Raw genomic sequence first — 15,049 nt, forward strand, 5'->3', positions numbered from 1 at the left:
CAGGCTACCTAGTCTTTGAGTGTGTCGGAGCGCAAAGTACAGTCGTGCTGCCGTGTTGGGTCCACTCGGTGTGGGGGAGCCATAGTTGTATACTGTGCCATCACCAAAGATGACCTCTCTATTAGGGGGATGCAAAGTGATGTCACTCGTCTCCATAAATGGTGTGCCGGAGAGTATGTCACCGTCAAGATTCTTTACAATGAGACCTTCTAAAGGGAAGACTCTGTCACATCGGGTGAAGAAGATCATGGAGACTGACGAGTCTGAATGCGGTAGGCTATGGCACTGGGGATGCCTGCTCCGCTGTCTGTGTTGTGCGTCAGTGTGCTCTCCTCCTGGTCATCATCCTCATCTGACTTGTCCTTGAGGATATTTACTATTTGCCACACTCTGACGATATAGCAGCAGTCGGCGTCTGGGAGGTAGATACACTCAAAAAATGGTGTGTCTCAGGGCGGCCTGCTTGCTTTCAGAGGGCACAGACTTTGTTCTGGAGCTTTCTAGGGAGCGGCCTTTTTGCTGGTCTAGGGGCCACACCAGTGTGCAGGATCTCAGCTTTGTGCCATACCTCTGTTTGACGAGCCAAGGGATGCTAGGCTGTATGAGTGTTAGCCATCGTTTTCCAGCATGGGTGAGAGCTCCTCATCATCTAGCAACATTTCACCATGGTTACTGAGGCCATTGGGGTGCAATAATGAGTCCTCCACAAACACCATCAGCCGCTGGTAAAGGTCCTCTGGACGCTCGTCTCCCTCTAGATGTATATCGGAAAAGTCAATAAACTGTGCTCCAGTCACTTAAAACCCGAAGTGCTGTATAACACTTTGCTATATGAACTCCAGTGATATGGCGTTTTTAACGAGAGTGCTCCTTGAAATGATTGGGCAGTAATTAGTGATCTGTAGGAGCATTAGCTCAAATGAGCTCACCTCCTGGATAGCAGTGAGACGATTCAGGGCAGGGACCACCGCTGTGTTATCCAGAAATCCTCTCAGTGGCTGAGCTTTACCTTTCTTGAGTCAGTTAACTCTCTCAATCAAAAATGCAAACCTCTCATCTAGTGACAGTGTGTACATAAGGTTATTTTTCCAGTTTTCAAAGCTGTTTATAGTTTCAGTCTTAGATATGCACCACTGCTTCGGTGCATAGTGAGTAGACGGCATTTTTTGCTTCACTAAGTGTGAGTTTGTGCTATCACAGTGACTGTTGTTGTGCCATAATTGTCTGGCACTTCCACGCTGAAATTGAAAGTAAAAGTGAGTCTTCCCAACGCTGCCACCACGCCATGTGACATGAGACATGAGTCAAGAGTGCAGAATGTAGTTTTACTTAGGCTGGCAATGCATAACAACAGCCGAGACAATATAGCTGACAACAACACTTGCGATACATGTAATGCGATTGTACCGCTGGTCGGAACTGGCAGACAGTAAATGTTCGATCATTTTCTCCTCACTCACTTGTGTGTTATAAGTTATGTTATTATTACTGCCCAAGTTAAAAACGCTTGGTTACATAATGTTTGAAATATCTCCCTTGGTTATCTTTTCGACAATGCAAAGTGTAGTGGAGACAGAATCCCCTTTCTGGTACCTTGGATTCCTATCAGAGCTGCTCAATAGTACTAGAAGCCAATTCAAGGAGACAGCCATGTTGGACTATGGGGCTTTGGGCTCCAGAGAATACGCACTGGGTACTAAATGTGAAGGATCATGGAATACACCAGTAAACACAGGGCAATGACGTTAGCCACAGGGATGCGACTAGCTGTGACAAGGACATTTTTGATGTGGCTTCTATGTTTCCCTGGGAATTTTTATGGAAGCATTTGGCGACTGTTACATTAGCTACATGAATATACTCACAGAAAAGCTAATGAAAGCTGGTAAACCAGCTAACAAAATGTATTAAAGAACTGGATTACAGCAATTGTGCTCTGCTAACTAGCAAACTCAAAAACTGTTATGTTTGACAAGCTAGCTATCAAGCTATATCGAGTTAACCAGTTAGCTAGATAGTAGAACAATGTACAACAAACATTCTTACAAATGTTGTGACAAAAAAGGTTCACCAGAGAAAGACAGGATAGCAGTAGCGGAGCTTAGCAATGTATACCACAGAGTGCTTCACGACCACAGCTACGGATTGTGGCAATAAAGCAAGTGGGAAAGTAAGTGCGAAAGTCAGCGTCACCAGGCCATCGTCCCAAGTGGGAAGCCTGCAAACTGCACCTTTGGGAGCCGCTCATCTTGGAAGACCCAATGGGAACCGTCTACTGGATCACATTGTCAGGTCTCATAATTTGATCTTCTTCCAGTACACAGTCATTCCATGTGTGCCCTTTGCGCACAAAACAGCCTCAATTCTTCATGGCATGGATTCCACAAGATGTTGAAAACATTCCTTTGAGATTCTGTTTCATGTTGCCATTATTGCATCGCACACTTTCTACAGATTTGTCAGCTGCACAGTTGTGGGAAGGCCATTGAAGAACATTGAACTCATTGTCATGTTCATGAAACCAGTTTGAGACAACTTTTCTCATGGTGCATTATCATGCTGGAAGTAGCCATTAGGATATTGATACATTGTGGCCATGAAGGGATGTACATGGTCAGCAACAATACTCAAATAAGCTGTGGCGATGATTGATTGGTATTACCAGGCCCAAAATGTGCCAAGAGAACATTCCCCACACCATTACACCACAGCCTGGACTGTTGACACAAGGCAGGATGGGTCCATGAATTCATGCTGTTGGCACCAAATTCCGACCCTATCATCTGTATGCCTCAGCAGATATCAAGACTCACTAGACCAGGGTAGGTTCCAACTGTCCGGTTTTGGTGAGCCTGTGCCCACTGCAGCCTCAGCTTTCTGTTCTTGGCTGACAGTGGAAGTGGAACCAGATGTGGTATTCTGCTGTACAAATTTTGCATTCTGAGATGCTTTTCTGCTCACCACAATTTTACAGAATGGTTATCTGACTTACCATAGCCTCTATGTCAGCTCAAATCAGTCTGGCCAATCTCCTTTGACCTCTCTCATCAACAAGGCGTTTCCATCCACAGAACTGCCACTCACTGGATGTTTTTTTTGCACCAAAAGCTCTAGAGACTATTGTGCATGAAAATCCCAGGAGATCAGCAGTTACAGAAATACTCAGACCAGCCCATCTAGCACTAACAATCATTACATACATTTTTTCTCCATTCTGACGGTTAATGAACATTAACTGAAGCTCCTGACCTGTATAGGCATGATTGTATGTATTGCACTGCTGCCACATGATTTGCTGATTAGATAATCACATGAATAAGTAGGTGTACAGGTCTTCCTAATAAAGTGCTCAGTGAGCGTATATGGCAACAATTGTGAAACATACACAGTATATTACAGAACAGAAGTACAGAACAAAAGTGGTGTGATTATATATTTTGGTGTGTGTACCAAGGCTGATTATGCTTTTTGAATAATGTAATTTGTTCCTGTTCAAACATTTCACATTTGTTTATTTGTTCAGGGGGAAGATGAGGAGGTGGCAACGGTGCTGTTCTTGTGATGTCCCTCTCTGCAGCATGGCACACTGCATCTGCTTCATTAGAGTGGCATGACCTTCAGAGGAGGCAGGCATGTAAATAGTTTTCACCATCATAGTATTTAAAAAAACAACTTTTCACTAATCACTGTTAATGTTTTATGCCTCCTAAAGTCCTACCCCTTGTCCACACCATAGGAGGTGGTAACATCACATTTCTTCTTTCAGGTTGATATTATAGTGACATTCTTTTTTTGTTAACCTCAAATATTTATTGTGATGGGTATCTTTGCTTGCTAACAGGGCTCTGGTGAACAAATTACTAATATAAATTCTTTATACTGGACAAAAAAACATTTTCTTCTTGTTTGGGGAGGTTATTGGACCACTAGATATTTTAAGACCCTATGCTGTTGACAATAAAGTAATTCCCACTTGGAAATAATGTAGAAGTCAGTTTTATGAGAAGTCAGTTTCTTACGACACAAAATATATAAATATGTTCATATTGAATGCTAGGAAACATATGACTGTGGGAGACCAAATACTTATTTCTCACTTCAAACTGTTTGTGTGATGTTAAGGGCTAAATGTCACTGTGTGCTCATCCAATATGCATACTATATGATAAGACCTAAGCAATCATTGACTTGGTTATATTTGACTATATGTTAACCTTGTACCATTCAGTGGTAGAATTATGTACAGTGAGCACCAAAATTCATTGGACAATAACACATTTCTTGTTATTTTGGTTTTGTACTCTAGCAGTCTGAGTTTGAAATGATACAATGAGGTTGAGGTACAGACTGCCAGCTTTCATTTGAGAGTATTTTCCTCCAGATGAACTGTTTAGAAATGACAGCACCTTTTGTACATGGTCCCCCCCTTCACAGATGTGTTTCGTTTGGCAGGAGTATTCATTTGTGTTGTTTGTGAATGCAGAAGAAAACTGTTGATGTCTGGTCTTGATTCTAGACTTTACAATTGCCTCTGGAGATTGTTGTTGGGATGTGACAACACGAAGAAGACTGCAGTGTCAATGCAAATGAAGCTGACAGTCATAAGACTCAATTAAAATCAATCAATCAGGAAAATTGCGGAAACCGGGCCGAAGTCAACAGTTTGGTTAATTATTAGAAAAAAACGCCTGGTGAACTCAATTATGTCAAAAGATTTGGTAGACAGAGGAAGACCATTGTAGTGGATGACCGGAGAATGCTCTCTATGGTGAACAAAACCCCCCTGACAACTGCCTAAAAGATCAAGAACACACTCCGGGATGCAGGTACAGATGTGTCAAAGTCAACCATACATAGAAGACTACACCAGCAGCCAAAAAGTGGAAAATCCTTCACTGCCCAAGTCAATCACCAGATCTGAATCCAATAGGAAGGTAAAGTGGATGGGGAATGATAGTTCCAGTATACTGCTCCCTATTAAATAGAACGTCCGAAGCTAAATATAACTATGTAGCATTGAACCCCCTAAATGCTCCTGATGAGCTGGTTGGTGCCTTGCATGGCAGTGTATGAATGGGTGAATGAGAAAGAGCTGTCTATATTTATTTAGCATCTCCTGTGATTTAAAAAATCTGACTTAACTGATTCTAACTTATAAACGTGATTACAAATAGGATACATTTGTGTTATCAGTGGCCTATTGATGGCAATCTGTGTCCAATGTCGAGGGCAATTGGAAAAAAAACAAACATGTTTTGGTACGTCCCATGAAACTGGCCAGCCGAGGATAGATAACACCATCTTTGTTGTTTGATTTGGTACACAAATGCACTCGTAATTACAATATTTTAAAAAAGTAATGAAAAGCTGCATGCCGATTATTTACTGATGATACGGAGCCTTGTAATTTTGTGGTTACAGAACAATTTGATGCTTCATGTGCTAATATGAAGTTGTTGCTCCTGTTGCCTATGATGAAATGTGTTAGCATAGCATTTAGCAGTATAAAGGAAATTCAATTCAGTGGGATGTCCACAGAACATGCATTTTACATGCTGAACAAGCAGGAACTGAAGATTACATTTAATTTAGCAGACGATTTTATCCAAAGTGACATACAAAACCGTGCATTTCAAGTTCATACAACAAGCAGACCAAACATGCCAGATAAGGTACAATTCATATAGGATTGGCTGTTAGGCTATGAACATATGTCTAGTACACACGATAGATAGGCCAAGTCTGACATACCAAGACAACTACAATTTGAAAAACTACAGTACTGAGAAATACAAATTAAAAAGTCCTAGATTAAGGTAAAAAATACAAGGGGGTAAAGATTGACAGGTGATAAAGTGACAATAGCTTTGGGGACTCCTGCAGAGGAGTAAAGGTACAGTGTGAAGAGATGAGTCATCAGACTGTGACGGAAAATGGGCAGCAAGTGAGCAGTTGTTGGGGATGGGGAGGTTGCTCCACCACTGGGGAGCTATGGTGGTGAAGCACCACAGTCGGGACAAGCGAGAGTCATTCACACAGCCGGCAGGATGAGCAAGCCGGCCTGTGGCAACAGAGCAGAGTGGTCAAGCTGGTGTGTATGACTGAATTATGTCCTACAGGTAGGGAGGGGCCGTCTTGTTGGCTGCAGCAGAAGCCAGAGTCAGAACTTTTAATCTGATCCTCGCAACAACTGATAGTCACTGGAGTGACTGTTGCAGGGGCATGACATGTAAAATTTTTGGAATTATGGACTTGCAAGTAGTGAGTTGCAGTAATCTAGTCTGGAGATGTGTGGAGTATGTGGTCAGGCATGGTTGAATTCTCTTGATGTTGTACAGAAGGAATCTACAGGCTCCTGATGTTGCTGCAACTTTCTCTTTGAAGTCCAGCTTCTCATTCAGGACCACCCCCAGGCTCCTAGCAGAGCAGGAGGCAGTCACTGTAGTACCATCAATGGTGACTGAGAATTCTTGTAGTAGGGAGGCTCTATAAAGGATGAAGAGCAGCTCTGTCTTGTTGAGGTTGAGCTTCAGTTTCTGCCTGGCCATCCATGATGAGATATCGGCCAGGCAGGCAGAAAAGCCATGTGATGCAATTACTGAGCCAACAGATTTAGTGTAAAGGGAAAACAGCAGAGACCCAGAACAGAGCCCTGTGGCACTCCTGTGAGAAGGGGACAAGAAGCAGAGACTTTCCCCCTCCAGGCGACCTGGTAGGACCTATCTGCTAGATAAGACACAAACCAAGACAGAGCAGTTCCAGAAATGCCCATCTCAGCCAGGGTGGAATTCAGGAGTTGGTGGTTGACCGTGTCAATTGCTGCAGACAGGTCAAGAAGGAACAGGAGAGGGATGGCACAGCATCACCAGGCAAGATACCCAGTGCCTGGTGATGTCTATGCATTGCAGACTTCAAGCATGCAAAGAATATGCAACCAAATATTAAAACTTTATTCTACATTATGTTAAACTGCCCAATATCTTTTGGTGCCCGAAAATGGGGGGACTATGTACAAAAAGCTGTATCATTTCTAGACGGTTCATCATATATGGATGAGAATATCCTCAAATTAAAGCTGTACTTCATTTCAGTGTATATTTTCAAGCTCAACGTGCTGGAGTACAAAACTAAAATAAGAAAAATGTGTCACTGCCCAATGAATTATGGTGCTCATTGTATGTTGTTATATTCCACTCTATGCCTATGCATTAACTATGTACCAGCATCAGAAGTTGGATAATGCATGTACCAGCTGACACTTTATGACTATTATGGCAGAGACTGCCTCCATCTCTTCAGTTCATGCTTGACCACTTTGTGTGTAAGTACTGTACTATTTCTGCAAAGAAATTCATCCTTCTTGGATATACCTGGTCGTGCCTCATTATAAGGTGTGAAATTCCTCTGCTCAACACATTCAATGGGAAACTGACACATAGACATAGCATGCAAAGTTCAAATTGATTTGTCAAACCATGGTTACATTATTGGCATTTGGCAGATGCTCTTATCTTATCTAATCTTACCTAATCAACATACAGTTGATTAGACTAAACTGGAGACAATCCTCCCCTGGAGCAATGCAGGGTTAAGGGCCTTGCTCAAGGGCCCAACAGCTATGCAGATCTGTGGCTACACCGGGATTAGAACAACCAATCTTGCGTGTCCCAGTCATTTACGTTAACCACTACGCTGCAGGCCGCCGGTTGACGGACCATGGGTGTAGCATTCTTTTTATTCCTATAGCACACCCACAAAAATGTATTGATAATTATCATGGTTCCAGCTCCACAGATTCTTTTTAGCCTAATTTGGTAACGATGGGCGAAACGGCCCCAGACAAGTTTGCAAATAAGTTTGCAAAATGTAAATAGTTGCGTTACAGCGACACCATCTGGTCAGTAGGCATTATTTTGATAACCTGAGTAGTTGGTGGGCATAGGAACACACCTGCCAATTTGAATGATTTGCAGTTTTTGCCGCCTATTCCATTTCAGGGAAGAAAAATATACAATATAATAAAAAACAACAAAAACAATAGGGTTCCAGCAGCTTCACTGCTTGGACCCCTAATAATAAGAAGAAAGCCTACAATAACAATAGGTTGCCTTACTCTGCACCATAATTATAAACCCTGCGAAAATTGCAAGGCTTAATGCCTCTAACTCAGTAATAGCTACAGGATTTTGATGTTATTTCTGTTAGTTATTAGTCTGCCATCTAGTGGCTGGAATTTTATCTAGTCTTCAAATTATCTGATATAAGCAGGATAGGTTTTTAATTCATTTTATGAACCCATTTTTTACTCTATATGGACTAGGGTGCACATTTGTTTTTGTCTGATGCATTATTTACACATTTCTGCTTTTGTTCTGGAAACATGTATATTGTGATTGGGGTGGGTTGTAAATGATTATTTTGCTCATGCAAAGCAAATCACTCTGGTCAGAATATGCATAGCTCAAATGCAATTCAAGTCCATGCAGTCAAATGTATCTCACTGAGGGCCTATGAGCTTGAATACTCTTCTCCCCCATTGGTCTGTGGATGGTGGTGGGAGTGGAGGGTTTTTTCAGCAGGTCCCTGCTGAAGTGCAGTGCTCATGTCTCATTCCAGGTCTACAATTTCATGACATTCATTCCTGGAATACCAACAAGGATATATACCCATGGGAGTCTGCATTGATCCTAAATTTTACAACTAAAGGATTACTTTGACCTTCTTCTGAGAGCATACAGGCAATTTCAATTTAAATTAGCTGCTGGATATTTGACTGATAATTTGGACCTTCATGCCTATATGTGATGGCTGTCATGATCTGTGTTTTTCCTGGAACTGTTTTCTGTCTAAGTCTACAGTGTTTCACCTTTTATTTCCCTCTGTGTTTTCCGTAGCTGTGTTTTCGGTTCATTTTAATTAATCCGTTTCACTTGTCTCTCACCTCCTGATTATCGTGCACACCTGATTCATGTTTTCCCTTGTTATCTGTTGTATTTAAACAGTGTGTTTTGTCAGTTGTTGGCCAGATTGTAATGTACTCCTGCCATTCTCTCCAGCGGAGATATCTGTCTGATCTGCCTGTGTTTTGACCTGTTTTGTGCACCTCTACCACCGCTTTTTGGATTACCCTTCTGTTTGCACTTTACCCCTTGTGTTTGGACTTTGTTTGAATTCCCGGTTTGTGATTTTGGATTTCGTTTCGGTTTACCTGCCTTCTCTGACTGCTTTTGTGTTAACAAACTTTTGCCTGTGATTTTGGATTACCTGTGTTATATCCTTTTGCTTGGTTACCAAACCCCTACCTGGATTACTGACAACGAATGGGCTATTACATTCCTGTTTGCTCGTGCTTGACCATTGCCTGTTTGACCTGCCAGTCATTTAATAAATGTTTGTAATTGGTTCCTGGGATCTGCGCCCTGACAGATAGCAATGCATACAGCTGAGTTTGCCAAATCATTCAAACAAACTTTTAAAATTACAGCAATACAAACAGCTCTTACAATCCACTGCATTTGTGTCCTTTTTAAATTACACATTATTTAAGAATGCACTAAAATCAGAGCCAAAGAAAAAGTCTGATTTGAATGGAGTGATTTCTCTGAAAATTACAGCTGAAAATTCCATAGCTTGTTGCTAGGTAACAGGCAAAGCAGCCAATTGTCCATGAAAATGGTTTTCATTTATCAGTGGTGACGTCCGCTATGATTGTGTTTATTAAATACTGAGTTTGAAATATGGTTTCCCATTCTATGGTTTTCCACAGGTATAACATTTGCAACAAGGGTGATTTTATGAGTGAACTGAAAAATGAACCTAGTTTTTGGGATAATATTTAACCCTCTTGTTATGTTAAGATTTTATGACCGCTTTTATGTTTGGGATCAAATTGACCCAACAGTTTAAATAAATATGAGAAATCTGTGACAAACATCTAATTTTAGAGCCTAAGGTACAGTAAGTGCCACCAGAATCACCTGCAAAGAAATCTGAGATTAAAATAATTCTTTATTAAAGATTGTATATTTTCTTGCATTTTATACAGTTACAGAGGGCCAAAAGAACACCACACAACATATGTGTCAGACTCCGAGCTGTTCTGCCCTAATCTGTGTTATTCCTCTCGTTCCAGTAGGTGTCTATGTCCTTGGCGTTTTTGTGTTTTTTGTCCCTTGTTGCTTTTCGTAGTTCTGCCAGTCTTTCAGCTGTTTGTAATTTTCGTTAATTCACCTGTCTATTTATACCCCTCTATTTCCTTTTCTCGTTACTAGATTGTTATGTATTTACCTGTGACTCTCCAGTGTTTATTTGATTGCTTTACCCATGTAGCGACCCTTTTCGTGTACCCTGACTTTTGTTTTCTGATTACTGATTTTGTCTCAGTTTGGATATTTCATTTTCGACTTTGTACTGCATTCTATTTTTACGATTCCTGGATCTTTTGTACCTCTGCCTGGTAAGACTGCCTGCTGATGAACAAACTTTTGCTTGTGACTTTGACACCATCTTGGATTACCCTTATTACAACTGTCTGCTGCCGATTGATCCATTTCTGTTTGGACTGTCTCTGTTGGAATAAAGAATAAAAAATTATTCTGCATACTTCCGGGTTGCTATTGGTTCTTCTGCCTCGCATTCTTACAGAACAATCTAGCCACACTATGGAACCAGCAACCCTGCCCACTGCCCAAGAAGCCCTCGGACTTCAAGGACAAAGACTGGGCCAACACAAGTCTGAGATTCGTAACATCCGTGCCACCACCCATCAGCTTTTGAGACTTTGCCAACGAAACAGTTCCGTTCCCGATTATTAAATTGATTTCCACACGTTAGCTGCCTCCATGGGCTGGAATTCCCTGGCAATGTATCTTCCTCGACAGACTTTCCAAACCATTAAAGACAAACCTACTACCTGCAAACTTCCACAGAGTCACGATGCGCTAATTGATCTTGCTATCTGAGTGGACTCCCGACTGCAGGAGAGACGTGCTGAAAGACGTATGTCACGCTGACCAAGTTATTCCACTGCTCCAGAACCAATGCAAATGAATCAAACTGGATTATCGAGCAGAGAAAGACAAAGACGCTTTGATGAACATTTGTGTCTTTACTGTGGCAGTTCTCGGCATGCTGTAGCCCAATGCTACATAAAAGGGAATGCCCATCAGTAAATAAGGGGGTTCTGATGGGCGTCTCCTTGAACTCTACCCCCTTGAACTCTCGTTCCATTATGCACGCAATAATTTACTGCAACAGAATTTCACGTCCCGTCCAAGCTTTGTTTGACTCTGGTGTTGACGTCAGTTTTATTTGCCCCTCATGGGTCAGCCAACTCCCACTCCCACTCCCACATCCTGTCTCGCCACTGGCCCTCCAGACCAACACCCTGAACGGTGCTCCATTGGCTGATGTCGACCACATTACCACCCCTGTGGGAATCCTGATCTCTGGGAATCATCGGGAAGAAATCCTTTTCCTTGTTATGAAGTCTCCTCATGTTCTTGTGGTGTTGGGTCGGCCCTGGCTTCTGCAACACAATCCACAGATCAACTGGGTTTAGGGGCCCATCACTGGCAGGAGCCCACACTGCCATGCTTCCTGCCTTCAATCCGGACCTACCACTCCCATTCCGTCTGTCAAAGAGGGGCCCATCGATCTCTCTAAAGTACCCGCCTTCTACCACGATCTCCATGCTGTGTTTAAAAAGACCCGAGCCTGCTCCCTGCCGCATCATCGCCCATATGACTGTTCCATCGATCTCCACCCAGGCACTGCACCCCCAAGGGGTCATCTCTTCTCCCTATCAGCTCTGGAAAATCAAGCCATGGAGAACTACATTTAGTGAGTCACTAGCTACTGGCCTCATTCGACCCTCCACTTCGCCAGCTGGAGCCTTTTTTTTATTTGTGGAGAAGTCCCTGAGACCCTGTACAGATTACCATGGCCTTCTTGATTCAGTGTTCTCATCACTGCAGCATAGCCGTTTCTTCACCTAACTGGATCTACGCAATGCCTACCACGGGCGATGAGTGGAAGACGGGTTTCAACACCCCTAGGGGTCACTATGAGTACCTAGTTATGCCTTTTGGGCTTACTAATGCTCCCACAGTTTTTCAGTCCATGGTCAATGACATTTTACGGGATATGATTTCCTGCATTGTTTTCGTTTACTTGGACGGTATTTACATTTTCTCCTCCTCCCTCAAGGAACATATACAACATGTTTTATAGGTCCTCCAGTGGTTACTGGAAAATCAATTATTTGTCAAAGTGGAGAAATGGGTACGTGGTCTCCTGGGGCCGCCTTGAAATGGACCCTGCCAAGACCAAAGCAGTGGAAGAGTGGCCACCTCTCACAAACAGGAAATTATTGCAATGCTTCCTGGGGTTCGCCAATTTTTATCGGAGGTTTGTACAGAACTACAGCTTGGTGGCTGCCCCACTCACCGCCCTTACCTCCAGTAAAGTCCCTTTCTACTGGTCACCTGAGGCAGAAAGGGCGTTTCTTGACCTCAAGCAGCGCTTTACCTCTGCTCCCGTACTCGCCATGCCAGATCCTGCTAAACAGTTCACTCTGGAAGTGGACACTCTGGTGTCGGAGCGGTAATGTCTCAAAGAACCCCTGACAACAAAGTTAACCCCTGTGCCTTCTTTTCTCGCCGCCTCACTCCTACTGAACAGAACTACAGCATTGGCAATCAAGAACTACTGGCTATGAAACTGGCCTTTGATGAGTGGCGCCATCTATTGGAGGGTTTGCATTCTGACGTATGTATGCAAAGTTGGTACAGAACTTAGCATAGCAGTATGTTTATTGTACGTTTACCATTTAATCCCACCAAATTAGAAAATTAGAAAAATTATACAGTATCAATATGAAACAAGGTTAACAGATTTTTAAGACATGTGTGACGCTCACAATTGTTTGGTCAAATTTTGTGTTTCATTGTTAACATAATTTTGTTGACATGAGCCAGATTTATTTTTATATCACTTCTAAAGTTGCACAATGTAGTTCCCCCTTTTCCCAGTAGCCTATGCCACTAGGGGCGCTGTGGTTTATTGAGCGCTGGTTGGGTATAGTGTGTTGCATCAGGCTTATTTCTTCAGTAGAAAACAGCCTGCTGAACGAACACATCTAATGTCTCCTGTTTCACATTTTTCCCTGTTTGAAACAGGTTAGTAGTGTCTATAAGTATGATTAAACAAACAAAATGTAAAATAAAATAAATGTGACCTTTAAAAGTTCAATCCAAATGGTTGATTGTATGGCATGTTTGGCCGAATAGAAAAGTAGAAAAGTTAGCTAGCTACCGTAACTCTGGCTTCATGTCAGCTCACATTGTAACAAGACTGTTGATGGAGAAAATGGCGGCTCACGCCAGTGTACAATATTTATTTTGTTTTATTTTGGCTCCCGGTCACTTGTATGTTTATATAAAGGCTCTAATAAAGGTTGTAATATAATGTTAAAATGAATGTGTACTAAGGTTAAATTATGATGTCAAATGATTGCCGCTAGGTATACGGTATGAAACAAGTATATTAGAAGTCAATTGGTTAATTTGCAGGATTTAGGACTGAGTATCTGAGATGTTAAATGTGACAGTCTATAGATCTCAAGTTAATGTGTTTGTTTACAGTATGTGTTTATTTAACATAGGAAATAGGCTGATTCATTAGGAAAATTTTATAAAGAAGAAACAGCCTGCTGAACGAACACATTTAATGTCTCCTGTTTCACATTATTCCCTGTTTGAAACAGCTCCAGACTTACCTGTTGTGGGGACCCCCTTAATTGGGACCTGTAACAGACAGAATCTTGGTGCACAACGTGGGCTGAGTGCCTGATGACTGGTGATGCTCGTCCATGAAGCTACGAACCCAAGACCATAAGTCACCTGATCAGAGTGGTGGAGTGACAGGTGTGCGACTGAGGCAGCTGAGGAGACCATAGATCATGAGGGGAACCTAGCTGGAAGAGTACAGCACGTCAAACTCAAAGACGTCCGGGACTGTGAAACATGGCCGACAATGAGAAGGAAATCGTGGATGACAGCGAAAGAAAGAGACTGATTTGGCAGATAAAGAAGGTTCTCCACAGGCTGACCAGTGAGGAAATCTTCCAAGTCGTCGAAAACATCTCGCGATCTAATGTCGATTATGCTACTGTTACGGAGGGTGATGAGGGGATGTGTTTTGATTACATATCTGCTTACCTGCATAGTGAAGCTCTACTTGAGTCAGAGGCTTGAGTCAGGGGTTTGCTCAGTTACTCCATTTGAGTGATATTGTAAAGGAGTTAGAAGTCCTACGTAAATCTACTGAAGTGCGTCAACCTATGCCTCGGGAGGTTTAGGTTAATGCGCCTACACCTGCACCTGCACTCACACCACCAGTAGTAATTCATCCTGTAGGAGTAGAACACAGTAGTACTGATACATCTACACCTGTACATACACCATCGGTAACTCACCCTGTAAGAGTAGAAGATGGCGGTGCTGACACATCTCAAGCTGATTTTGTTGACAAACAAGCACTTGAGTACCAAACTATAATGGCTAACTATGAGGCTTTGGGCAAAAGGCTAGCTGAGTTTAAGATGACAACTCCCACACCTAAAATACCAACCAGCCAACCCTCTCTTGTTTTAGAACCAGGTACAGTTAGTAGTCACTGATCAACAAGTGATACCCGCACCATGGCTGACAACGTTGTCTCCATGAGGGACCTGCCATTACTGCGCAGGGAATTTAAAATTCAAGGCTGCCAGGTTGGTGACAGTACTTCAGACATTGGGGACAACAATCTATGTAAACAGATTGATGAGGGGAGCAAAGCCAAACGTACAAAGAATTAGATAATTCAAGGGGTGCTCCGTATTGTACAACCAGGACAGTTTAAAGACATGCTCATCAATAAGGATGACCTTACCATAACCAAGCTCAAAGGCTTCCTGTGTTGGCATACGGGTGAGAAGAGTAGCAGCGAGCTATTTCAAGAGTTGATGAGTACCAAGCAGAATGAGCACGAGAGCCCCCAACAATTC

Source organism: Conger conger, chromosome 3 (assembly GCF_963514075.1).
Source record: "Conger conger chromosome 3, fConCon1.1, whole genome shotgun sequence".
Classification (NCBI taxonomy): domain Eukaryota; kingdom Metazoa; phylum Chordata; class Actinopteri; order Anguilliformes; family Congridae; genus Conger; species Conger conger.